The sequence below is a fragment of the Muntiacus reevesi genome, chromosome 1 (genome assembly GCF_963930625.1).
Source record: "Muntiacus reevesi chromosome 1, mMunRee1.1, whole genome shotgun sequence".
Lineage (NCBI taxonomy): Eukaryota > Metazoa > Chordata > Mammalia > Artiodactyla > Cervidae > Muntiacus > Muntiacus reevesi.
The window spans coordinates 253,877,547-253,903,598 of record NC_089249.1 but is presented as its reverse complement, the minus strand read 5'-3'; the positions used below and the strand labels follow the sequence as shown (position 1 = coordinate 253,903,598).

General features: G+C 37.4%; 1 pseudogene; it reads left to right on the top strand.

Moving 5' to 3' along the window:
- Positions 1–25,823, top strand: part of LOC136158541 (mitochondrial adenyl nucleotide antiporter SLC25A23 pseudogene) — a 33,075-nt pseudogene extending 7,252 nt beyond the window's left edge.
- Positions 25,824–26,052: the final 229 nt, after the last annotated feature.

Sequence of the window (26,052 nt, the reverse complement as noted above, 5' to 3'; positions counted from 1 at the left end):
AGATATCTTCCTGACCCAGGGATCGAACCCAAGTCTCCCACATTTGCAAATATAGGCAAGTGGATTCTTTACCACTGAGTCACCAGGGAAGCTGATTTATATATATATATATTACTCAATGACTATTCAGAATGAATCCCCCTAACTCTAATTTAGCTATATTCATTTATAAAGAATAACTAATTGGATGAATATAGAAAACAAATTCAATGAATTTAAGCCTCAAAATGTAAAAAGCATGGATATTTTGCTATTCATTTGGTCCCAAAATATCTGAATGTGAGTAGTTAAATTGAACTTTTTGCTGAGTAAACACAAATTTAGACTGAGTCTATCTGAAGCATGCTAGACTATGAAATAGTAAATATCTCATTCACTTGTACCTAATGATATGATAAAAATGTGGGCTCTCTACATGGCTTTATAACTAGTACACTAAATGCTTTAATGCTTTTTAATTTGGCAAGCTTCATTGTTCTCTTTTCATCAATATTATAATAAAATTGAAACAAAATGGATAGCTCTATATTTCTATGGACTGCTAATATGTTCAATTTGAACTCTTCAACATTTAATTTTGATAATTCAATCTTGAGATTATTATTCAATATCTGTTCCATTGATATACAATGAAATATTAGAATACCATTAAAATATACAAATAATAAGCACTTGAGAGTAACACCTATTTTCTAATTTTGTTTAAATTTTAGTCCAGACTGACCCATAAATCTATGCTGAGAATTTTCATGTAACATTAGGCAATTCTTGCTATCATGTGTATTAAAATAATTCTGCTACATAGAATTAAAAGTAAAAATAAATGGTACATGCAACTCAAAAACAACAACAAAAACACAACCCAGTCAAAAAATCTTCTATTTAGAAAATCTAAATAGACATTTCTCTAACGAAAACATAAAGATGGCCAACATGTACACAAAAAGATGTTCAGCATCACTAATTATTAGAGAAATGCAAGTCAAAACTACAATGAGGAATCACCTCACTATAGTCAGAATGGCCATGAGGGCCATGGAACAAAAGGGAGCCCTCTTACACTGTTGGTGGGAATGTAAACTGTTGCAGCTGTTATGGAGAACAGTATGGAGGGTCCTTAAACTGAAAATAGAGTCACCGTATGATCCAGCAAGTCTAGTTCTGGACATACATCCAGGAAAGACAAAGGCTCTGATTTGACAGATATAGGCACGCTGGTGTTCAGAGCTGCACTGTTTACAACAGCCAACACTTGGAAGCAACCTAAGTGTCCATCCACAGATGGACATGAATAAAGAAGATATGGTACTTATACACAATGGAATGTTACTCAGTCATGTAAAATAATGAAATAGTGTCATTTGCAGAAACATGGATGGACTTAGAGATTATCATACTAAGTGAAGAAAGTCAGACAAAGACAAACATAATATGATATCATTTATATGTAAAATCTAAAAAATAGTACAAATGAATTTATTTACAAAAGACAAACAATTTACAGACATATAAAACAAACATGGTTACTGACAGGGGTGGGGGCAGGGAGATAAACTGGGAGTATGGGACTAACAAATGCATACTACTGTATATACAAAATAGATAAACATAAGGATATACTATATAACTGGTCCTTATAATAAACTATAGTGGAAAAGAAGAGAATACAAATATTTATGCATGCATAGGTATAACCAAATCACTCTGCTGTACAGCTGAAGCTAACATAATATTGTAAATCAACTACGCTTCAACAAAAAATAAGTTACATTACTAATCATTTGAGACCATTTCCTGAACTCACCACCTTCACTAGTGTGCCACCTTTCTTGTTATATCTCTTTACAGCTTTTTTTTATGATTCATATCCTTTTCTGAAATTATTCAACTGTATATATTATTATATATTTATAATATTCACTTGTAACAACAAATATTATAAATAATTATATAGTTGGTTATGCTTATTACTTATAATAGTTATAAGAATAGCACCGAAAACAAAATCTTTAATAGCTGCTGCTGCTTTATTGGACACTTATTATAAGTCAGAAACTATCCAAGACCTTTATAGGTATTAACACATGGAGTTGTCGCAAGAACCCTCTGGAACTTGGAACTATTATTATCATCATTTGATAGGATAGGTGAAGAAATTGAGTGAGAGAAGGTTGCTGTCTCAGTTCAGTTCAGTTGCTCACTCATGACCGACTCTTTGTGACCCCATGGACTGCCTTGATTCAATTCACACCATATTTGTTATTTTTCCTCTTCACTGTCTTCTGCCTTAATCACAGTTCACTATATTTCTATAAGAATCACCATTTTCATAAAAGTGAAATAAGTGCTACATCACTCAGTCATGTCTGACTCTTTGCCACCCCATTGACTATAGCCAACCAGGCTCCTCCATCCATGGGATTTTCTAGGCAAGAGTACTGGAGTGGGTCGCCATTTCCTTCTCCAGGGGATCTTCCCCATCCAGGGATCAAATCCAGGTCTCCCACATTGCAGGCAGACACTTTACTGTCTGAGCCACTGGGGAAGCCTTAGTGTTACATCAAAGATGTCTAAAATCCATTTGGGGAGCATAAATATTTTAGTTCATGTGCATGCACACACACACACATACACACATATACTCATAATGAATAAAATAAAAGTTATGGAATATTTCCCCAAGATATAGTCCAGTTTGTACTTTGAAAATATTCCTCTGAGTAAACCAGAATATAGAAAGCATTGTCCTCAACATTTTGGTGGCTCTTTCCTATCTGCCTCTAAAACCCCCACACAATTACTTTTATTGAACTGTTTAAGCACAGAAGTATTTAAAGAGAACCCTTTAAAAAAAAATAAAGTAAGGAAAAAGAGTTGCAACATTGCTGTTTCCAGTTCCTCTTGTTCCAATCTGGTTTTGGTCTCTCCAAATGCATTAAGATGTTTGAGTCGAGTCACTGACAAACTCTGTCTCCACATTCTTATAGCAAATGGTTGCTTTCCCCTACTGTTTACTCTCTTGCCTTCTCAGATCCCCTCATGCTAGCTTTCCACCTAGTTCACAAGCACCTCCACTTCAGTCTCTTCTGATTCTCTACCTCTAAGTCATACATGTGAAATTTTTGAGAAAAAATGTATTTCTTCAGATAAAGCTGAGGTATACTAGTAAGCCAAATGTTTAATATAAAGTTTTACTTATGACTAGAGATAACATGGGCTTCCCTGGTGGCTCAGTGGTTAAAGCGTCTCCCAATGCGGGAGACCAGGGTTCGATCCCTGGGTTGGGAAGATCCCCTGGAGAAGGAAATGGCAACCCACTCCAGTATTCTTGCCTGGAACATCCCATGGTCAGAGAACCCTGGTAGGCTACAGTCCACAGGGTCGCAAAGAGTTGGACAGGACTGAGCAACTCTTTTTTTAATTTTTTTTTTTCTATGACTAGTGATGGGTTACATAATTTGGCTACAAGCCAAAAAATAAATAAATAATTAAAAGACTTTCTTCAACTCTTCTTGATCTGATGACATCTAACAATACTAAAATTGACTGGAATAACATCTTGTACCTTAACTATGGACATCATGTAACTTTTAATTCTGATTATGTTTTAACTTGGTTTAATGACTGTTTTGCCTTGTGTCTACAATTGCAGAAGAGGGTTTGTTTCTAACCATCTGAAAGTTTTTAAGTTACAGATGGTTATCCAGTTTCCTACGAGTGCCACAGCCTCCTCTAACTATTACTTGGGACCCCTGGATCAAAGACCCTCAATATGAGGGTTAGGAGAATATGCTGTCTCAACAATTTAGGGACGATGCCCCTTAAGAGCAAGAAGTCATTATGGAATGAAAATGATGCACCTTTTGCTTGGCAACATAATTCTAAGAGAAAAGGGGGGAATGAGAGAATCAATTCCTAGGCAGGTTGATATGAAGTCCAGGTTCCCCGAGGAGGAGAGGTGGGGTCTGGGGCTCTTGAAGAGGAGATAGGGGTCTGGAATTCTCAAGGAGGAGGAAAGGACAAATGCCTTTTTTTTCTTTTTTCTCTCTACAATCCTTCACTTTAGTCACCTGAAAGGTTTTTCTTTAAACCAGGAACTGATGATTATACAACAAACAACTCAGTTTAAACTCCGTACTAAAGATTATATAACAAGAATGTACCCTGCTTGAGGACAGTTTCTCCTTCCTGAAAACCTCCTGACTAATCCTGAGAGTTTAGAACCTATATTATGGGAGTGGGTCTGGTAAGATCTTGCTATTATTAAGTTCTAATCCTGTTATTTTAAAATGCAAATTGTGGGAGTGGGTCTGGTAAAATGTTTGCAACCTTGGAGACATTCTTTTGATTTATTGAAATAACTAATTTAAAAAGTCTATAATTGCCTTGCTAAAGACTAGCCATCCCCTTCCTGATGTCTATGTCAGAAGCTTTCTTGCCCCCTTTTCACTTTAATAAAGCTCTGCTACACACACACACACAAAGAAAAGCAGCTCCATTCAAAGAATGACCAGTAATTTGCAATAATTTACTGCTTGTTTCTGCTCCAATTATCAAATACCTTGCTTCTTGTTTCTAGCTGTCCTCTTTTTTATCAGACTAGTTCAATAAATGATTTCTAAATGCACACCTATCTTTTATACTCAAACATTGGAACCTTTACTTCAAACATCAGGCAATCATCTTTGAAGGATTACAATACATAATGCACTACACAGGAATAAATTATTAAACTTATTTTCACACTCTGGATAGCAAAAGATTGAGTACCCAAATATAAGTGTACATGCTGAGACAATATAAGTGAATAAATATGCTGAACATATGTCTAAAATTTAGATATGTCCATTTAAATTATTATGAAAAATAACAACGGTAAAGGCGAGGGTTAGATTAAAAAAATATTTTCTGGTCAAATAGGTTTAGCATATGTTGTTTACCATTTTTCTGCTTGAGAGGTTCATAGTACGCATTTGCATGCTAAATATTCTGAGAAGTACCAAAAAAAATCAAAATAAAACAAAACAAAAATCCTTAGTTTTGTTTATTACATATTACCAAAATTGATTTGGATATGCATTTTATCTCTATATGTGTCTATATTTGAGATAGTAATATTTATATACATGGAACATCATTTTGTGTTATGCTAATTTGGAAAATGTTATTCTAGAAAAATTATGTGAATAAACAAAATCAGAAGCAGTTTATATCCATGTTGTCATTTTTTATTACTATAATTATTACTCTTATCATCCTTTAGATCTGGGACTTTTACTTAAGTTGAAGGAGAAAGCAGAATTGCAGAGTCACTTTTTAAAAATCTCTCCTTAAGCCCATCAAATAATTGTTGAGTCATATCTGAATGAGAAAAGTCCAAGGAGATAAATCCTTTGGAAAAGCTCTACAGAAGATTTGAATATTGATATAGTAACATTTCCTCCTTCAGTTTTGTCCTTCCCCTCAACCACTGATCTATGTAATCGTTCCAGTGTTTCACTTCCCTTTGGTTTCCCTGATGGCTCAGATGGTAAAGCGTCTGCCTGCAATGTGGGAGACCCAGGTTCGATCCCTGGGTTGGGAAGATCCCCTGGAGAAGGAAATGGCAACCCACTCCAGTACTCTTGCCTGGAAAATTCCATGGATGGAGGAGACTGGCAGGCTACAGTCCATAGGGTCGCAAAGAGTCGGACACAACTGAGCAACTTCACTTCACTTCACTTCACTTTATTTTGTAAAAGAGCATATTAATTTCTCAAAACCAAATCTTACAAACATAAATTTTGAAATTATTTTTTAGCTTGAATTGTTCAGCGCAAGACTTGTTCTATTTCCAATTTTAGTATCATCTAAACTGTACACTTTTAGATAGCTCTATTTATATATAAGTACTAATATATGTTATCTAAGCTTACAGAAATATTGGTGCATTTGTTTTCAAGAGTTCTCAAAGTTTCTTGAACCTCAAATATCTACTAAACAGAATTTTCCCTTTCAAAAATATAAGCAGTCATTTCCCATAAAGAACACAAACCCCACCAAGGGAGTGCATCAAATATTTCACTTCTGGGCAGACATTTCTCTTAAAATATCTATACTGGGCCCATAGATTGTGCTTCAAACTTTCTTATAGCTAATTAAGAATTATTCAGACGTGTAGTATCCTGGTGGGTTACTATCCAGAAGGTCTGAAAACAGGCTCTTAGAGTTAATGACTAAGCAGTTAGCCTTAGCGACTAAAGAGCAAGCAACAACAAAAGTATTTCAGCTGGGTATTACAGCTTAACAAGACCCATGTGAGTGTATTCACAGGGAAAATGTAAATAATCACTACATTCACACAATTATAGTTCTATTACTCAAAATAATATTCAAATCTGCTGAAGCAGTAGATAAAATTCAGGTAGAATTAGATTTACCAGTGAGATATTTTTCACATTATTGAGTGGTATGATTCACTTAAAGCTAAATGGATCTGGCATTGATGCATCTTGGATTGATTGTCTGTTTTGACCACGTTGGCCAAGCTGCTTGTCAGAAATTTAACTTCAAGCTCCAGTTGGCTTCTCCTATAAATATGTGCATTCCAGGTTCATTCATCTGGCTTTAGCAACAGTCCCACTTAATTTGCAAAGGATGTGTCCACTTTGTAAACTGATGCTTATTCATTTTATTTGACTTCAAATTGGCAAGATATTTCTAGCACCATTACATGGAATCCAAACTTACAAGGCTGATCAAATTTCAGATGCAGGTCACAATAAACCATAGCCTTCCATTTATCCCTCAGAAATTCACTGAGGACACAGTTCTTTTCTTGTACTCTGCCCAGTAGGCAGAACAGAGGGGAAGACATTTCACAAGTGTTAGGAAAACATGGTTACTCCCTTCAGAAGATTTAGTCTAGTGAATCTGCCCTTTACATTCAAATTGTATGGCATTCAGTTCTGTCTATGAATTTTCAATCAGCATTATTTTATAGCTATCTTACTCAAAAAAGCCAACTATTCCTAAATTTATAAGCAAAAGAAGCACAAAGATTCTGGTAAATTAAACTGTTGAGTAAACATGAAAACATTTTTATGAAAGAGAAGAATTAGTACAATACTTAAATACAACTATTTCTTTGTGACTGGGGTGTGCATATGTAAAGAAGCCATATGCCTACTTTTTATACAGATTCATAAAACATCACCTTGTTTATAATTCCACTACTGACTTATACAACTAATGCTTGGAAATATATCTCTGCTACTACATCATACAATGAAAATAGTATCTATTGATTAGAAATATTTTGACACAGTAAATGTTTTCAACTCATTAGGAGGTAAAACAAAAAAAAAATTAAGAAGTCTACCATAACACCTACAGACCTAGATTTGAATATTAGCTTTCAATCTCTACCCAGGAAACCTTGATGTGAGCACCAATGTTTAAATACTGTCATGTGAGCAGATAACTCTCTAAAGCAAACTGATCTTTCAGGAAATCCGAACTGGGTTTATTTCTATTTCCACCGAACATTTTTCTTTCCAGAGAGAAGAGTCATATCTGTGAGTAGATTGCTGAGAAGATCTGCATGCAGTCAGCATCATGTATCTCCAAAGTCAGTAGCTTGCTTGGGGCAGAGGTGAATTATCTGGTTTATGGGGGCTCAGATAGAGGTCACTGCTTGGATTGCAGTTCTGACTTGTCTGAGGTTTGTTTTGTGTAAATGTGGAAGTAGCAGCTTCTGAATTCTTGTAGTGAAGCAAACCTTATCTTCTGTTTGAAGCTGGATTTACTCCGAGTTTCCATGATGAGATCTTATAAACAGAACTCTCCTCTTAGTAGATATAAATATGAAGAGATGTATCTTTTGACCTTTTCTGTGGAATCTTTATAGGTTCCAAAATGTGACTATTAACATGTCAAAGAATATTTGGGGTGGAGAGTGGACATGCTCATTTCTAAACTGAGGCTCAAATTAGTTATTTTTAGTGGAAAAAAAAATAAAGCACTCAACATCAGACAGCTTCTCTAAACAATTCAGAATTTCATTATTTGAGAAGAGGATTTATTCTTCTATATTTATAAAACAACTAGGAAATTATTTTAGCAGTGTTAATAAGGCAATAGAAAAATTAGAACTAAGGAAATATTGTTGTATCATTTTTTGAGAATAAAATGTTGTGCCAACTTTATTGTTCATGGGCAGTGATGGGGGAAAAAAACAAAACACTTTAGTGTCCTTGCCAATTTCAAAATTCCTAGCCTTAGTAAAGAACTAGCCACATTTCAAATACCCCAGGAAAGGTCATCATCTTGAGGCAGGATAAGCACATACAAATAACTGTTTTTATGTCACTAAAAAGCACGTTTCAGAACAGAATCCTCCAGGTCTCAAAGTTGGAAATTCATGAAGGTAGAGTATATTGCCAGAAATACTCTTTTGAACAGGAGGTGTTTTTTTTTTGTTTTTTTTTTTTTTTAAATATTATTTTATTAGTTGGAGGCCAATCACTTTACAACATTTCAGTGGGTTTTGTCATACATTGACATGAATCAGCCATACAGTTACACGTATTCCCCATCCCGATCCCCCCTCCCACCTCCCTCTCCACCCGACTCCTCAGGGTCCTCCCAGAGCACCAGGCCCGAGCACCTGACTCATGTATCCCACCTGGGCTGGTGGTCCGTTTCACCATAGATAATATACATGCTGTTCTTTCAAAACATCCCACCCTCACGTTCTCCCCCAGAGTTCAAAAGTCTGTTCTGTACTTCTGTGTCTCTTTTTCTGTTTTGCATATAGGGTTATAATTACCGTCTATCTAAATTCCGTATATATGTGTTAGTATACTGTAATGATCTTTATCTTTCTGGCTTACTTCACTCTGTATAATTGGCTCCATTTTCATCCATCTCATTAGAACTGATTCAAATGCATTCTTTTTAACGGCTGAGTAATATTCCATGGTGTATATGTACCACAGCTTCCTTATCCATTCATCTGCTGATGGGCATCTAGGTTGCTTCCATGTCCTGGCTATTATAAACAGTGCTGCAATGAACATTGGGGTGCACGTGTCTCTTTCAGATCTGGATTCCTCAGTGTGTATGCCTAGAAGTGGTATTGCTGGGTCATATGGCAGTTCTATTTCCAGTTTTTTAAGAAATCTCCACACTGTTCTCCATAGTGGCTGTACTAGTTTGCATTCCCACCAACAGTGTAAGAGGGTTCCCTTTTCTCCACACCCTCTCCAGCATTTATTGCTTGTAGACTTTTGGATAGCAGCCATCCTGACTGGCGTGTAATGGTACCTCATTGTGGTTTTGATTTGCATTTCTCTGATGATGAGTGATGTTGAGCATCTTTTCATGTGTTTGTTAGGAGGTGTTTAATGAAACCAGATTGTGTTTCTCAGATACTAAGAGGGTTTAATTTTTTTTTTCCATTACCTATAAGCAATTCCAAATATATCAAATAGATCATTTACTGGCCTCAGGAGGAAGTCAGGGAAACATAATTGTTTTACTTCTAAAATGGGGAAACTGAGTCACTGATTATTTAACTTTCTCTTTAAAACCATCATTGTTACCATGCTGGTATTACATGAGCTGTTTGCAATAATGGAAAATCCATTTATTACTGGAGAAGTTATTCAAAGACAATACAATTATTGTTAAACTGGTGTTGGCTTTATAGAACATAATTTCAAAATGTCCTTTGTTGAGATTCTCTTTCTATGTAACTACTATGTAAATGATGGTAATAGACATAATAAGCTAATCATTGTCAGATTTTTAGTGAGCAAGTGTGAACTCTTGGTAGATTTTAAGTTAGGAAAACTGGATTATATTACACAAATCTGAACATTAGAATATTTTAGCCATTAACCACATGTAAATGTATGTTTCTAAGTTAGGGTGATTTTATCTGGATAATAAGGAGCTTTCACATAAACTTACTTTAGTTCTAGGTAAAGAATTTAGAATGTCCTTTCCTCTTTGGCCCTCTTAAAACATAATTTATCTTTTTCCTACATTACCTCTCAGTTGGAGAGGACAAAAAGGAAACATTGCTGGGAAGAATTAAAAGGTATGAGCTCTAAACTCTAGCTTTCTTGAGGGGCACTGAGGATAGCAGATAGGCTTGACCCACTTATTTATTAGTTTGTTCATCAAATGATTATAGGCTGTCTACTATGTTCCAGGGGTTACTCTGAATGTTAGCAATATCATAGAGAATAAGACAGACAGGTTCCCTGCTCTAGTGCTACTTTTATGCTTAAGGAGAAACAGCAAACAGGCAATCAAACACATAATTTTAGACAATATAAAAAGATAAAATATGGTAGAGGCTAGAGAATTAGATAAGTATGGTAAAGGAGTTGGATATTTCAGATGTAGCTTACACTGGTTCAAGAAAGTTTATTGTGAAATATTCAGGACTTTTGCAAGTAGGTTTTTAAGTCACCTGTAGCTTGAAATCAAGGAAATTGGCAATGCCTATAATCAGAACTCCCACTCCTTCTCCGAGAGTCAATTTACCAGCATTCCTTTGGAAATGACAGGCAAAGAAAGTGCTTTTCTAGAGATGACTTTTGAACAGAGACTTGAATGTACTGAAGAAGTAAGTTATGAAAAGATGTTGAGGAAGAACATTACAAGTAGGTGAGAACTCTAAGTACAGAAGCCCTGAGATAAAATAAATAGCTTAAAATATGGACATAGTGTGAAAAGTAAGTTAAAATGTGTCCAGAGATCTAGGAGATGTTATATAATGTAGGCCATGACAAGGAATCTACCTTTTAACTACAATATAGATCTACAAAGGTAGGTTTTGAGTGGGGAAGGAATATAATTGTTTTCATTATTTTAAGGATCATTCTAGCTATTCCATGGGGATCAAAAGATGTTAAGAGTTGAGGTTAAAAATAGGAAGTTGAATCTGGGTGCTATTGTGAGTCTGCCTTGCAAGAGATGATGGTGGGCTCTACTAGCATCACTGTGGATGTGGTAAGAAGTAGTAATATCTAGCATATATTTTAAAGTAGAATCTGTAGAGCATAATCACAGTGTGAGGGTGAGAGAAATCAAAGAAAATTTTTATTTTTGCCCAAAGCTAAAAGCCAAGTACTGATATCATTTTCAAAAATGAAAAGGTTGGGAGACAGGTTTGATACATTGGGGCCTAAGAATTAACATTCTATTTTGTATACAAAATGTCATATTAGGTTTAAAATAATATGAGTCTATGTATACCCCTCTTATAGAATTGTCCTATTGTTTATCATGATAGTGATCTGATGAATTGATTCAATTTATGGGAAATCTTCCTGTGAATTGTATGGTTCCATCTGTGATCAACATTTACCCTGAAACAGTATTGAGGAGGTGACTAGGAAGATATTGAATTCTATAGTACTGAAAGTAATTTCTTCTCACAATTAACATATAATAGTCCAATATCATTCCTTTTGATAATGCTGAAGAAGCTGAAGTTGAACAGTTCTATGAAGAACTACAAGACCATCTAGAACTAACACCCCAAAAAGATGTCTTTTTCATTATAGGGGACAAGAATGCAAAAGTAGGAAGTCAAGAAACACCTGGAATAACAGGCAAATTTGGCCTTGGAGTACAGAATGAAGCAGGGCAAAAGGCTAATAGAGTTCTGCCAAGAGAACACACTAGTCATAGAAAACACCCTCTTCCAACAACACAAGAGAAGACTCTACACATGAACATCACCAGATGGTTAACACTGAAATCAGACAGATTATATTCTTTGCAGCCAAAGATGGAGAAGTTCTATACAGTCAGCAAACACAAGACCTTGAGCTGACTGTGGATCGGATCATGAACTCCTTATTGCCAAATTTAGACTGAAATTGAAGAAAGTGGAGAAAACCACTAGACCATTCAGGTATGACCTAAATCAAATCCCTTATGACTATACAGTGGAAGTGAGAAATAGATTTAAGGGACTAGATCTGACAGACAGAATGCCTGATGAACTATGCATGGAGGTTTGTGACAATGTACAGGAGATAGGAATCAAGACCATCCCCAATAAAAAGAAATGCAAAAAAGAAAAATGACTGTCTGAGGAGGGCTTACAAATAGCTGTGGAAATAAGGGAAGTGAAAAGTAAAGGAGAAGAGGAAAGAGATATCCATTTGAATGCATAGTTCCAAAGAATAGCAAGGAGAGATAAGAAAGCCTTCCTCAGTGATCAATGCAAAGAAATAGAGGAAAACAATAGAATGGGAAAGACTAGAGGTCTCTTCAAGAAAAGTAGAGTTACCAAGGGAATATTTCATGCAGAGATGAGCTCAATAAAGGACAGAAATGGTAGGGATCTGACAAAAGAAGAAGATATTAAGAAGAGGTGGCAAGAATACACAGAAGAACTGTACAAAAAAGATCTTCATGACCCAGAAAATCATGATGGTGTGATCACTCACCTGGAGCCAGACATGCCGGAATGTGAAGCCAAGTGGGCCTTAGGAAGCATCACAATGAACAAAGCTAGTGGAGGTGATGGAATTCCAGTTGAGCTAATTCAAATCCTGAAAGATGATGCTGTGAAAGTGCTGCACTCAATAAGCCACCAAATTTGGAAAACTCAGCAGTGGCCACAGGACTGGAAAAGGCCCATTTTCATTCCCATCCCAAAGAAAGGCAATGCTGAAGAATGCTCAATGCACTCATCTCACACTCTAGTAAAGTGATGCTTAAAATTCTCCAAGTCAGGCTTCAGCAATACGTGAATCACAAACTTCCAGATGTCCAAGCTGGTTTTAGAAAAGGCAGAGGAACCAGAAATCAAATGGCCAACATCCGCTGGATCATTGAAAAAAGAAGAGCTCCAGAAAAGCATCTATTTCTGCTGTATTGACGATGCCACAGCCTTTGACTGTGTGGATCACAATAAACTGGAAAATTCCGAAAGAGATGGGAATACCAGACCACCTGACCTGCCTCTTGAGAAACCTGTATGCAGGTCAGGAAGCAACAGTTAGAACTGAACATGGAACAACAGACTGGTTCCAAATAGGAAAATGGGTACATCAAAGCTGTATATTGTCATCCTGTTTATTTAATTTATATGCAGAGTACATCAAGAGAAACGCTGGGCTGGAGGAAACAAAAGCTGGCATCAAGATTGCCGGGAGAAATATCAATAACCTCAGATATGCTGATGATACCACCCTTATGGCAGAAAGTGAAGAAGAACTAAAGAACCTCTTGATGAAAGTGAAAGAGGAGAGTGAAAAAGTTGGCTTAAAGCTCAACATTAAGAAAACTATCATAGCATCCGGTCCCATCACTTCATGGCAGATAGATGGGGAAACAGTGGAAAAAAATGACTGACTTTATTTTGGGGGGCTCCAAAATCACTGTAGATGGTGATTGCAGCCATGAAATGAAAAGATGCTTACTCCTTGGAAGGAAAGTTATGACCAACCTAGACAGCATGTTTAAAAGCAGAGACATTACTTTGCCAACAAAGGTCCATCTAGTCAAGGCTATGGTTTTTCCAGTGGTCATGTATGGATGTGAGAGTTGAACTATAAAGAAAGCTGAGCACCAAAGAATTGATGCTTTTGAACTATGGTGTTGGAGGAGACTCTTGAGAGTCCTTTGGACTTCAAGGAGGTCCAACCAGTCCATCTTAAAGCAGATCAGTCCTGGGTGTTCATTGGAAGGACTGATGTTGTCATTGGAAGGACTGATGTTGAAGCTGAAACTCCAATACTTTGGCCACCTGATGTGGAAAGTTGATTCATTTGAAAAGACCTTGATGCTGGGAAAGATTGAGGGCGGGAGGAGAAGGGGACGACAGAGGATGAGACGGTTGGATGGCATCACCGACTCGATGGACGTGGTTTGGGTAGACTCTGGGAGTTGGTGATGGACAGGGAGCCTGGTGTGCTGTGGTTCCTGGGGTCGCAAATAGTCAGACACGACTGAGCAACTGAACTAGACTGAATTCCTTTTGATTTCCCAGTTTTAGAACTTTATTAATTATGTGGTATAGTCTATATCAAATATTAATTTGGAACTTCCATTGAATTGTAGAAAAAAGATCACAAAATCAATTTTTTAAATAATTAATATATTTAAAGAGATTCATTTAGAAACGTATCTAATATAGATACATTTGTTTAAAATTACGGAATATTTAAAAGTTAAAGTTTTACCTATGTTCACAGGCGAAGATGAACTGTATGAAAAGTAACATAAAGACTGTCTTTAGGGCCAGATTACAGATAAATTCTATAAATCCCCAAAAGATAAGATTTTCATATAAAATGTGTAAACTTCTTTAAATAGATATACATTTTCTGTTTCCAAATTTTATCCTTCATAAATACTGCATTAATTCAAGAGTACCATAAAAAATTAAATGCCTGAATTTGAAGTCAATAGTTCTTACAACAATCAACTTTTATGAAGTTTAATTTGCATTTGTTATTATAGCCTTCATTATTCTCAATCATTAATTCTTTAAATGCATATCACATGCTATGTAGTATAAAATGTATTTTGACTCAGTTTTAGAATAATTGAATTAATTGTTCTAAAATCTGCAGTGTGTGTAAAATATGTATTTAATTTTCCTGTATTGATAACTTTATCAACAAACATATTTTGTCAGTATTTCATATTTATTTTTGTTTCTGATTAAGAAGTTGAAATGTTCCTACTAATCATTTTCAAAAAAAAATAAGTGAAAAGGAAATAACAGGATGTTTTCTTTTGCGGGTGGCAGATTTAAGAAAAGTGAATATAGATAGAAATGGGTTACCTTCAATAAATATGGATCACCTTGGGAACAGAAGGGTCTGCTTCCTTCCTTGTGAAGTTTGTCTCTGTCACTGGTTATCTATAGGTAATACTGATAAATAAATTAGCTTCTCAAAATGAAAAATCATGTTTCCTTAAATAAAAGAAGCACTCTGATTGAAGAAGGAAGGTTAAAGTATGTGATGAAAATTCACTGTACAATGATGCAAAAGGAAAATTTCAAATCTCTTCCCAAGATTAAAAAAAAAAAAATCAAAATCAAGTTCTAACAAGTAATTGAGAAAGATCCCAGTAAACAGAAGGCATCTTTCATTTTTATCTTCTTTGGCTGTTATTGGCAGAAAGCTGATATGTGTGACTTTTATTGATTTAATATACACATCTAACATCTAAACTGTCTTATATTTTACACCTCTTATATGAATATAATGTGGAAACTGTAACTTGAGCTACTGGGGGAATAAGAACATGAAAAATATCCTGTGTGGCCACCACAGCTGTTGTAGTGGGATGAAGTTATACCTGTCATTATAGGAGATACATCAGGTCAATTAATTTCTATGGAATTGAATCTCCCTTTCATGAACATAATCCTTAAGATTACTGGACTGGGGGTAGAAATTTACCTGTACTTATAATAACATGACTGTAGAGGAAAAGGTGATACCATGTTTAACCATGATTACAAAGCAATGCTTGAAACAAAACATCTTACCATCAGTCACTCATTCTTTATCTGTAAATTGAGGATAAGAGTACACACCTTATAGATTTTCATGAAGATCAAAAGAGAAATTACATACAGAGTTCTAAATGATAATTTGCTATTTCTTGAAATAATAGGTCAAATGATGACTTTTGTACTTTGAGTATCAAGAGACAGGTATGTATCATGGGAGGAAAGATTATTTTAATTCAGTTGAAGGCAAATACACTATAAAGATAAGTATATTTCTTTTATGTCATAGTTGAAAGTGAAAGTGGAAGTTGCTAACTTGCGTCCAACTCTTTACCACCCCATGGACTACACAGTCCATGGAATTCTCCAGGTCAGAATACTGAGGTGGGTAGTCTTTCCTTTTTCCAGGGGATCTTCCCAACCCAGGGATCAATGTACCAGTTGCTGCTTTAAGTGTTTTACAAGTAAGAACTCATAACAAACCTATGCATAAAGAAGTATTTTTTTCATATTGTATAGGACATAGAACTAAGGCACGGGGAATAACCTCTGTAAGGAGAGCCAGCAGGCAAACCCAAGGCAGCTGGTGCCCAGAACACTCTGAAACCCCATACTCTGCTACTCTGTCTCTTTTAAGTGTTACAAAACTTCCACTTTTACCTGACAGACTATGTCATTTGAGTATCATATGTCATGTATATATGTATGCATGCCTTTCTATAAAAGCACTGCATCATTCAAATTCTTTGATTAAGTCTATATTCAAAGCAAATAACTATAAATGCATGATGACACTCCATTTCCTTTTGAGGAGAAAACAGATATCATCAGTTATATCAGTGTTTCCAGTTAGGCATATTTTTCCCCAAACAGAATTAAATTTGCATTTTAAAGAGTCACCTTATCAAAAGTATATCTAAAATTAATCACCTCAAGCTAACCTTGGTTGGTAGTTTACTGTTCTAGGTGCTGTTTTAGTGATTATTTTTTAAATAACTTGTTTTGTTTTTAATATATATAAATAGCACCAACTTTTTTGGGTGGTCAATATTAAACTTCCTGAATAGATTTAGGTTGATCCAGTATCTGAATTATTTTGTCTTACTCTGGTTTAACCTAGACTTTCTCTAAGTTTGGGGATTTAGTGAGAATTTTAAAAATTAAAAAAAATATATGTATGTCTCTAAAAATCAGAAGAGGAAAAAAATTCAACTTCTCCTTCTCTTCCTATTTCCCTTCAGTCAGTGAGTTCAGTCACTCAGTCATGTCTGACTCTTTGCGACCCCATGGACTGCAGCATGCCAGGTCTCCCTGTCCATCACCAACTCCTGGAGCTTACTCAAATTCAAGTTTATTGAGTTGGTGATGCCATCCAACCATCTCATCCTCTGTTATCCCCTTCTCCTCCTGCTTTCAATCTTTCCCAGTATCTGGGTCTTTTCCAATGAGTCACTTCTTCGCATCAGGTGGCCAAAGTATTGGAATTTCAGCTTCAGCATCAGTCCTTCCAATGATATTCAGGACTGATCTCCTTTAGGATGGACGGATTGGATCTCCTTGCAGTCCAAGGGACTCTCAAGAGTCTCCTCCAACACCACAGTTCAAAGCCATCAATTTTTCGGGGCTCAGCTTTCTTTTGGAGAAGTAAATGGCAACCATCTCCAGTATTCTTGCCTTGAGAATCCTGTGGACAGAGGAGCCTGGTGGGCTGCTGTCCATAGGGTTGCACAGATTTGGACACTACTGAAGTGACTTGGCAGCAGCAGCAGTTTTCTTTATAGTCCAACTTTCACATCCATACATGACTACCGGAAAAACCATAGCTTTGATTAGATGGAACTTTGTTGGCAAAATAATGTCTCTGCTTTCTAATATGCTGTCTAGGTTGGTCATAACTTTTCTTCCAAGGAGCAAGCATCTTTTATTTCATGCCTGCAGTCACCATCTGCAGTGATTTTGGAGCCCCCAGAAATAAAGTCAGCCACTATTTCCATTGTTTCTTCATCTATTTTCCAAGAAGTGATGGGAGAAGCTACTATGATCTTAGTTTTCTGGATGTTGAGTTTTAAGCCAACATTTTCACTCTCCTCTTTCACTTTCATCAAGAGGCTCTTTTGTTCTTCACTTTCTGCTATAAGCATGGTGTCATCTGCATATCTGAGGTTTTTGATATTTCTCCCTGCAATCTTGATTCCATCTTGTGCTTCAGGCAGCTCAGCATTTCTCATGATGTACTCTGCATATAAGTTAAATAAGCAGGGTGACAATATACAGCCTTGATGTACTCCTTTCCCAATTTGGAACCAGTCTGTTGCTCCTTGTCCAGTTCTTATTTTTTTTTTTTTTTTTAATTATTAGTTGGAGGCTAATTACTTCACAACATTTCAGTGGGTTTTGTCATACAATTGATATGAATCAGCCATAGAGTTACACGTATTCCCCATCCCGATCCCCCCTCCCACCTCCCTCTCCTTGTTCAGTTCTAACTGTTGCTTCCTGACCTGCATACAGATTTCTCAGGAGGCAGGTCAGGTGGTCTGGTATGCCCATCTCCAAGAATTTTCCACAGTTTGTTGCGATCCACTGTTTAGTTCTGTTCATTTCCCTTCAAGAACACTTTAAAGATCTAAACCAATCATTTTACAAACGTAGAGTTAAAATATTTGTAAGACAAAAGCAAAATATGAGCTGCCTGTTTTGAGTGCTTTCTTGGTACCAGATCCATCATCACCTTTAAACCTTCCACTGTTCTCTGTGCTTAGTATTGCTATCATTGTTACTCACTCAGTCTTGTCTCACTCTTTGTGACCCCATGGACTGCAGGATGCCAGGCTTCCCAGTCCTTTTCCATCTCCCAGAGCTTGCTAAAACTCAGTATCATTAGCCCTATTTTACTTTTAAGAAATCAGCACAACTAAACCTCAGGAATACCTGTTAGCTTGCTCAAGTGCATGCAGCTCCATAGAAGGGATATAGATATGTCTGTTTCTGTACCTGACTGCTTGCAAAACTCAGCCTACTGCCTGCCAAAGAGTTGTTTGACACCCACCTCCTACACTGTACTTATGAAGAGAAGGCCTCTTGAGATGGAAGCAAGGCCTCTGCTCTTTTAACTCTTGTTCACTCATGAGTAAAAAGCCAAGATAGACATGGGTATCTGTAAAACATTCAGGCTAAGAAAGCGCTATAGTTTCATTACGTTTGCCAAGTATGATGAAAAAGAGAAAGAAAAAAATAAGCAAAGATTTCAATTGTCAATCTCTCTCAGTTGCAGAGTCATGTCCAACTCTTTGTGACACCATGGACTGCAGCATGCCATGCGTCCCTGTCCATCACGAGCTCCTGGAGATTGCTCAAATTCATGCATGTCCATCAAGTCTGATTCCATTTGTCAACAAGTTGACTCAATAAAAGATACACTGCTAAATCTAGTGCTTAATTTTATGTAAAACCTATTGTCTTAATTTTATATTGTTTAGAGGTTTTATATATATATATATATATATGTATCATTTTAATGGTTTTGAGGTTATATATAGTAGTTAATTATTGCTTAAAACTAATTTTATAAAGTTATCCACAGGAAAGCATGCATTCATATGCTCTCAATTGCATCATTTGAACTAAAATTATTCTTTTTCTTCTTACTACTATTAAAGTAGAAAAGTGAAATGTCCCATTTGCCATATATTGTACTCAATATGGTTTGCAAAAAATAATTTTCCACAGTCTGCCAAAGAAATCTACACCTGCACAAAGATCACAACCTTAGTCATAATTAACCTATGGAAAAGAAATTAAATAGACAAGTCATAGTAGTACTGAGGAGATTAAAAGAAACATCCTCTATTGTATTTCTCAGAGAATATTAGATTAAAATTCAAATTCTTTCTAGTGACAGATTGTTAGAAGAATAAGAAATGGCACAAACAATCCATTTCAGGACAAAGATTTAACAAAAATAGGAAGGTTAATTATAATTGAATATTCCCTATGGATATCTCATAAGATATGCCTCAGTCTATTTCTTATTGACAGGTGGTACTGTAAATTAAATGTGGTATTATGCATTCAAATTGGATTTCAACTACTTATCATCCATAGTGTAACATTAGAATTAGCCCTGATGATGACAGTCTAAAGATCATAATGAGAACAGGTGCCCTTTTACATTCATATTGTAGTGGAGAAGGTCGGAGTTAGAGATTGGATTTATAATTTTGTTATAATCTTTGCTGCCTGAAAAATTCATTCTATGTATCAACTATCAAGAATATTAATACTGGGCTGAATAGTCTCTGAATTAATGACAAAGACCACTTGTCTTCTACAAGTATTGTGCCAAATTAAAAAAAAAAGTGGCATTCAAAATCCTGTCATCAATCACTGTTTATATTAACAGAAGGATGTTTTTGTGTTCTTCAGAGCCTCCTGAAGAAAACAAACCAAAAACAGCAACACTGAGGCACCTGTTAAACAAGATAATCCTAAAAAAAAAAAAAAAATAGTGGAAAGAGAGGAGGAGGAGGGAGAAGAAATGGATGAAGGGTTTGTGTCTCTGATAATAGTCACGAGTAACTTCAATGGTGTGAATCAGTGCTTCTATTTCAGAGATAATCTGCAGAAATCTGCTGTGGAATTCTATGAAGGTATTTATATACCTGGACATGCAAATGCTCAAATCATTCTCTGTGTAATTCTGATGCATTGCTTGCCTCATGATCCTATGTATTATTTCTCAAAGCAAGAGTTGTGCATTATCTGCATTAGAAAAAGCACTGGGAGCAGTAAAAGGGGATGCTTGTTGAAAATTATGGTTCTTACTAATTCAGATTCTCTGGAAGTGAGGCCTGTGAGGTTTTACTTTTTAACACCATCTGCAGGTGAGCCTGATGATTCTCAATCATCTGTGGCATCTTGGCCATGCACTCTGATGAGCTGCTCCCTGGCCTGATGCTTCTGCTCTTTGGCCAACTGCTATCCTTATGGAGTATGAGAATCTCTGGAGCGAGGTTGCAGAACTACTACTTGGCAACTCAGTCATTATGGCAATCTCAAAATCCAGGTAAGAAAGATTAAAGTAGGGGTGTCACATGATGAGTTACTCTGGTTGTTTTGTTTGTGAAATTAATATATTATTCCTTCTGTTAAAGAATATCTTTATATGACAGGACCATGGCATTTTCAAGCCACAGTCTCATCAGATATTTCAGAGGTTTCTGGTTAGTCATTAAGACTAACAACCAAGCTTGATTTCGTTTAAAATTATTGCTAGTTACCATGTATGAAGATTGAAGAAAAACAGTTGGCACATAATGCTAGATATCTGAACACAAATATAACTCATAACAAGTAGTTTCAATAAAACAAATGTCCATTTTGTTTTAATTTGTCTCCAAACAATTGCCTAAAATTTAAACTGCAAGAAACAGTGATTATAATAGCATCTGGTAGATTTTCTATCTCAACAGAGTATTTTTTTAAATAGCTGTATGTAATTATTCATGACATTTGGGATTATTGAACACAAATACAAGAAAGGGAATGAAATGTTAAGCCTTCCTGGGGATAAAAAATATTGTATATCTTTATTATAACTCCTAATTTAATTATGTATTCTTAATGCCATCTGGTGAGATTATCTTAAAAGTTAACAAAAGAGATCAATCTGACACTTAACAAATAAATCTGAAAGAGTATAACACTGGGACATTGATATTATGCAATCAATATAACTAGAATAATGCGAAAAATAATAAAAGAAGGAAACCATCTTAGCTCTAGTGCACATTCATTATCATTGTGGGATGAAGAGTGACTCATTATTCTCTCACTCGAGACATTAGGTATAATAATGTGTGTGCATGTTAGTTGCTCAGTTGTGTCTGATTCTTTGTGACCCCATAGACTGTAGCCCGCCAGGCTCCTCTGACCATGGAATTCTCCAGTCAAAAACACTGGAGTGTTCTATTTCTTTCTCTAGGGGATCTTCCCAATCCAGAGATTGAACCCCATTCTCTTGCATTGCAGGCAGTTTCTTTACCTGCTGAGCCACCAGGGAAACCCCAAATAATAATCACATATTTAAATAAAAATGATACGTGTACCTGTTCCAAATGGTAGAAGGTAGGAATGTGTAGTCAGGAACAACACAAATCTGGAGTCAAATACTCAAGGTCTCCAACTCTTTACCAGTTGTCAGAAGTGTGTAAGTTGTTTAACTTCTCTGGACTTTGGAGTCCTCATTTGAAAGATCCATATAATGCATTTAGAAAAGTACTGGGCGTATAGCACTATATATATTTTTATATACCATGCATAATTTCTTTAAGCATACAAAAAACATGACTTAAAATCAGAAAATGCCCTCAGATTCCTTTTCTGTCATGGAGGTAAATCACTTAACTTTTTAACACTAATAAAATTTAGTAAATTTTCAATACCTTATTTGAAATATAAGGTATTACTTTACAAGTTTATTATTAGGATTAAATAAAATTACCTTTCTTGCCTGGAAAGTTCCATAGAACAGAGGAGACTTGCGGGCTACAGTCCTTCAGGTCACAAAGAGTCAGACATGACTGAGCACAGACACAAAACTACCTTTGCTCAAGTCGCCATCAAGTTTCTGATGACTATTAGGTGTCTGATGAGTTTCTTCTTTAAGTCTCAATTTGATATAGAATTCTAGCCATGCCCAAAGGGCAAAGAATATAGATTTCAAAATCTGTAGGTAACTCTGAATGTGTTTTCATAATGAGTACCATTTAGTATGGGAAATAAAAAAGCCTCTTTTCTTAGCTCTGTAATCTGACATCTGAGATCAGCATAGGAATTTAACCCATATGTTTAGCTAATTCAGTCTATTTCTTTGAGTTTGTTTTAAAGGCCAGCCTAGTCTTTAATAACTATAAGGTACACACATTTGGATATGTCAAAAGAACTGATGTATTCTAGGGTTCTGAGCAATCAATCCTATCTGGAAAAGAAGTTAGGCTGTTTTTCTGTTCTTGTGCACCTGAAGCTGTGAAGTGTTAGGAGATGTTAAAGTACCACAATTAGCAACCTCAATTATTCATATTTTATACCATTCTAAACACTATTATTTTTTTTAAGTATTATGGAAAATTCCACTAAATACTATTCAAGAAAAGTGTTTTGCTCTTTCGATTGATACTATATCATGAATATAATTTTTCTCAACATAAAGTTAATATATGTGCATACTAAATCTCTTAAGTCATGTCCAACTCTTTGAGAACCTATGTACCGGAGCTGCTAGGCTCCTCTGTCCAAGGGATTACTCGAGTGGGTTGCTGTGCACTCCTCCAAGGGATCTTCCTGACCCTTGAGTCGAACTCAAGTCTCTTTGCATCTCCTACAATGGAGGTGTGTTCTTTACCACTAGCACCATAATATAAGACCAGGCAAACGCATTCAGACAATATGGTTTTCTATGATTAAGAACAAGATGTCAGCATACAAATTCATCATTTAGGGAGCTTTATAAAGTAATCAATTCAGTTAAAAACAGAGTAAATAAGATATAAACTTGTAAAACTGTGAAACAAAATCAAGCCAGGTGAAAAGTATCTTTTAATTTTTTTCAAGAAAAATAAGGTTTTTGTTGAAATGTTTCGAATTCATTGTGGTACACTGAATTGATTATATTCAAGAATTGTATTGACAGCCTGTAACTTTTTCTTCGACATTAACTTATTTTCCATGCCTTACAACATGCAAATACATGTATCAATTTGCAGAGAAAGAGTAAATGTAAGTTATTTCTGCTGTTTATTCATATGTTAGATTAACTTTATCAACCCATATATTAAAATGTAATCATTTCATTGTCAGGAGCCTAAAGCTAATGTTAATTACAGTTTGAAACTTCGATTATTAATGCATCTTTACCTACTGAAGTGTGAAATAAGCAATAGTAGTTGAAATTCACCAATTAAATTAGCTTCTGAGACAAGAATTCATAAGTAGGCATTTGTTCATTATGAACAAATGCTGTAGAATTTCATGTTCTAAGCTACGCTCATGAAATATTAGACCCAAGGAGTGAGAACAATTGTTCAAAAAAAACAAAAACAAAAAACTGCAGTATATGAAATAAATACAATAGATGTGATAAGCATCCTATATTCTTTATCTTTACATTTCATATGTCACCAGAAAAGAGAATGCATAGGCTCAGTCCATAGAAGAATACAAAATTTTTTGTTTTGTTTTAAATTAATAGGGAAAAAGAGATCTATTTTGTTCATATAGTAATGCCTTAGTCCATTCAGAATATAACAATTCCATAGACTAGATGGCTTACTAACAACAGAAACATCTCGCTTACAGTCCTGGAGCCTGGGAAATCCAAGATGAAGGAGCCAGGAGATTCAATATCTAGTAAGCCTCTCCTTAGGCTTAGTGGTAGAGAATCTGCCTGCCAATGCATGAGAGGTGGATTCGATCCCTGCGTCTGGGATATTGCCAGAAGAAGAAAATGGCAACCCACTCCGCCACAATATTCTTTTGCCTGAGGAATCCCATGGACAGAGGCGCCTGGCAGGCTACAGTGCATGGGGTCACAAAAGAGTCAGACACGACTTGGCAGACTAAACAACAACAACAGACCCAGAGGACTCCACCGACCCTCCTGCTATAGAAAAACATAGTGAGAAATGGCCACATGAGCCGGGAAGGAGAGGCTTGTGGTGGTGGCTGTCAAGACTGCTAAGTCATATCTGACTCTTGCAACCCCATGGACTGGAGGCCACTAGGCTCTTCAGTCTGTGGGATTTCCCAGGCAAAAATACTTCCTTCTCCAGGAGTGGGCAGCCACTTCCTTCTCCAGGTGATCTTCCTGGCCCAGGAATCCACCGGAGTCTTCTACTGGCAGGTGTATTATTTACCACTGAGCAACCTGGGAAGTCTGGGTCTCTATTATAAGGGCACTGATCGGGTGAGATGGTTGGATGGCATCACCGACTCAGTGGACATGAGTTTGGGCAAGCTCCGGGAACTGGTGATGAACAGGGAGGCCTGGCGTCCATGGGGTCAGGAAGAGGTGGACACGACTGAGCGACTGAACTGAACTGAACTGATCTCATTCATGAATCCCATTCCTGCACTTGTAGGAGTCTCTGCCTCTTACAAGATCCAGAGCCTCGGCAGGCAACCGGCGAGGCTCCAGGAGGGGTAGGGGAGGGGAAGCCTTCAAGCCCGCTGCCGCTGCCTGCCTCCCCTCCCTGCTGCGGGCAGGCACCATGCGGGGTGGGGCTGGGGGCGGGCGATGTCTAGTGGCGTCAGCGCTGAGGTCACCTCTTCAGGGAGTTGGACAGTCACCAGGATGGTCGTGTGGACATCCGTGAGTTGCGCTAGGGCCTGGCCCGGCTGGGCGGGGGCGACCCGGACCACAACGCTTAACAGGGCATCTCCCCTGAGGGTGATGCTGTCCCAGATGGCGGCCTTGACCTGGAGGAGTTTATCCTTTACCTGCAGGAGCAGGAACGGCGCCTCCTACGTCTGTTCCACCGTCTGGACCGCGATCAGGATGGTCAGATCGACGTCTCTGAGATCCAGCAGAGTTTCCGAGCCCTGGGCATTTCCATCTAGCTGGAGCAGGCAGGGAAAATCCTGCATAGCAGAGACGCATGATAGTACCATGGCCATTGACTGGCAGGAGTGGCGTGACCACTTACTCCTTGTTGCATTCTCTGGACAACATGGAAGACGTGCTGTATTTCTGGAAGCATTCCACGGTCCTGGATATTGGCGAGTGCCTGACCATCCCGGATGAGCTCTCGGAGCAGGAGAAGCTGACTAGCATGTGGTGGAAGCAGTTGGTGGCGGGCGCGGTGGCGGGTGCCACGTCCCGGAAAGGCACAGCCCCTCTGGACGGCCTCAAGGTCTGCATGCAGATCCACGCCTCCAAGCCCAACAGCTGAACATCCTGGGGGGCCTCGGAAAGGAGCATGATTCAAGAGGAGGCCTGCACTCCCTGTGACTGGCAATGGAATTAATGTGCTCAAGATTGCACCTGAGTTGGCCATCAAGTTCATGGCCTGTTAGCACGCAGGCCATTCAGGGGCAACCGGAGACACTGCACGTGCAGGGGCGCTTTGTGGCTGGCTGCCTGGCTGGTGCCACATCCCCAACCATCATCTACCCCATGGAGGTGCTGAAGACGCGGCTGACCCTCCGCCAGAAGGGCCAGCAAAAGAGGCTGCTGGACTGTGCGCAGCAGATCCTGGAGTGAGAAGGGCCCCGCGCCTTCGACAATGGCTACCTGCCCAAGGTTCTGGGCATCATCCCCTACGCGGGCGTCGACCTGGCCATCTAGGAGGAGACCCGTGTTCCATCCCTGGATGAGGAAGATTCCCTTGGACAAGGAAATTGCAAACTACTGCAGTATTCTCGCCTGGAGAATCCCAGGGACAGAGGAGCCTGGCAGGCTACAGTCCATGGGGTCACAAAGAGTCGGACACAACTGAGCGACTAACACGCACACAGTTCCATTCATGAGGACTCTGTCCTCAGGATCTAATCACTTCCCAGAGCTTCCACTCCTA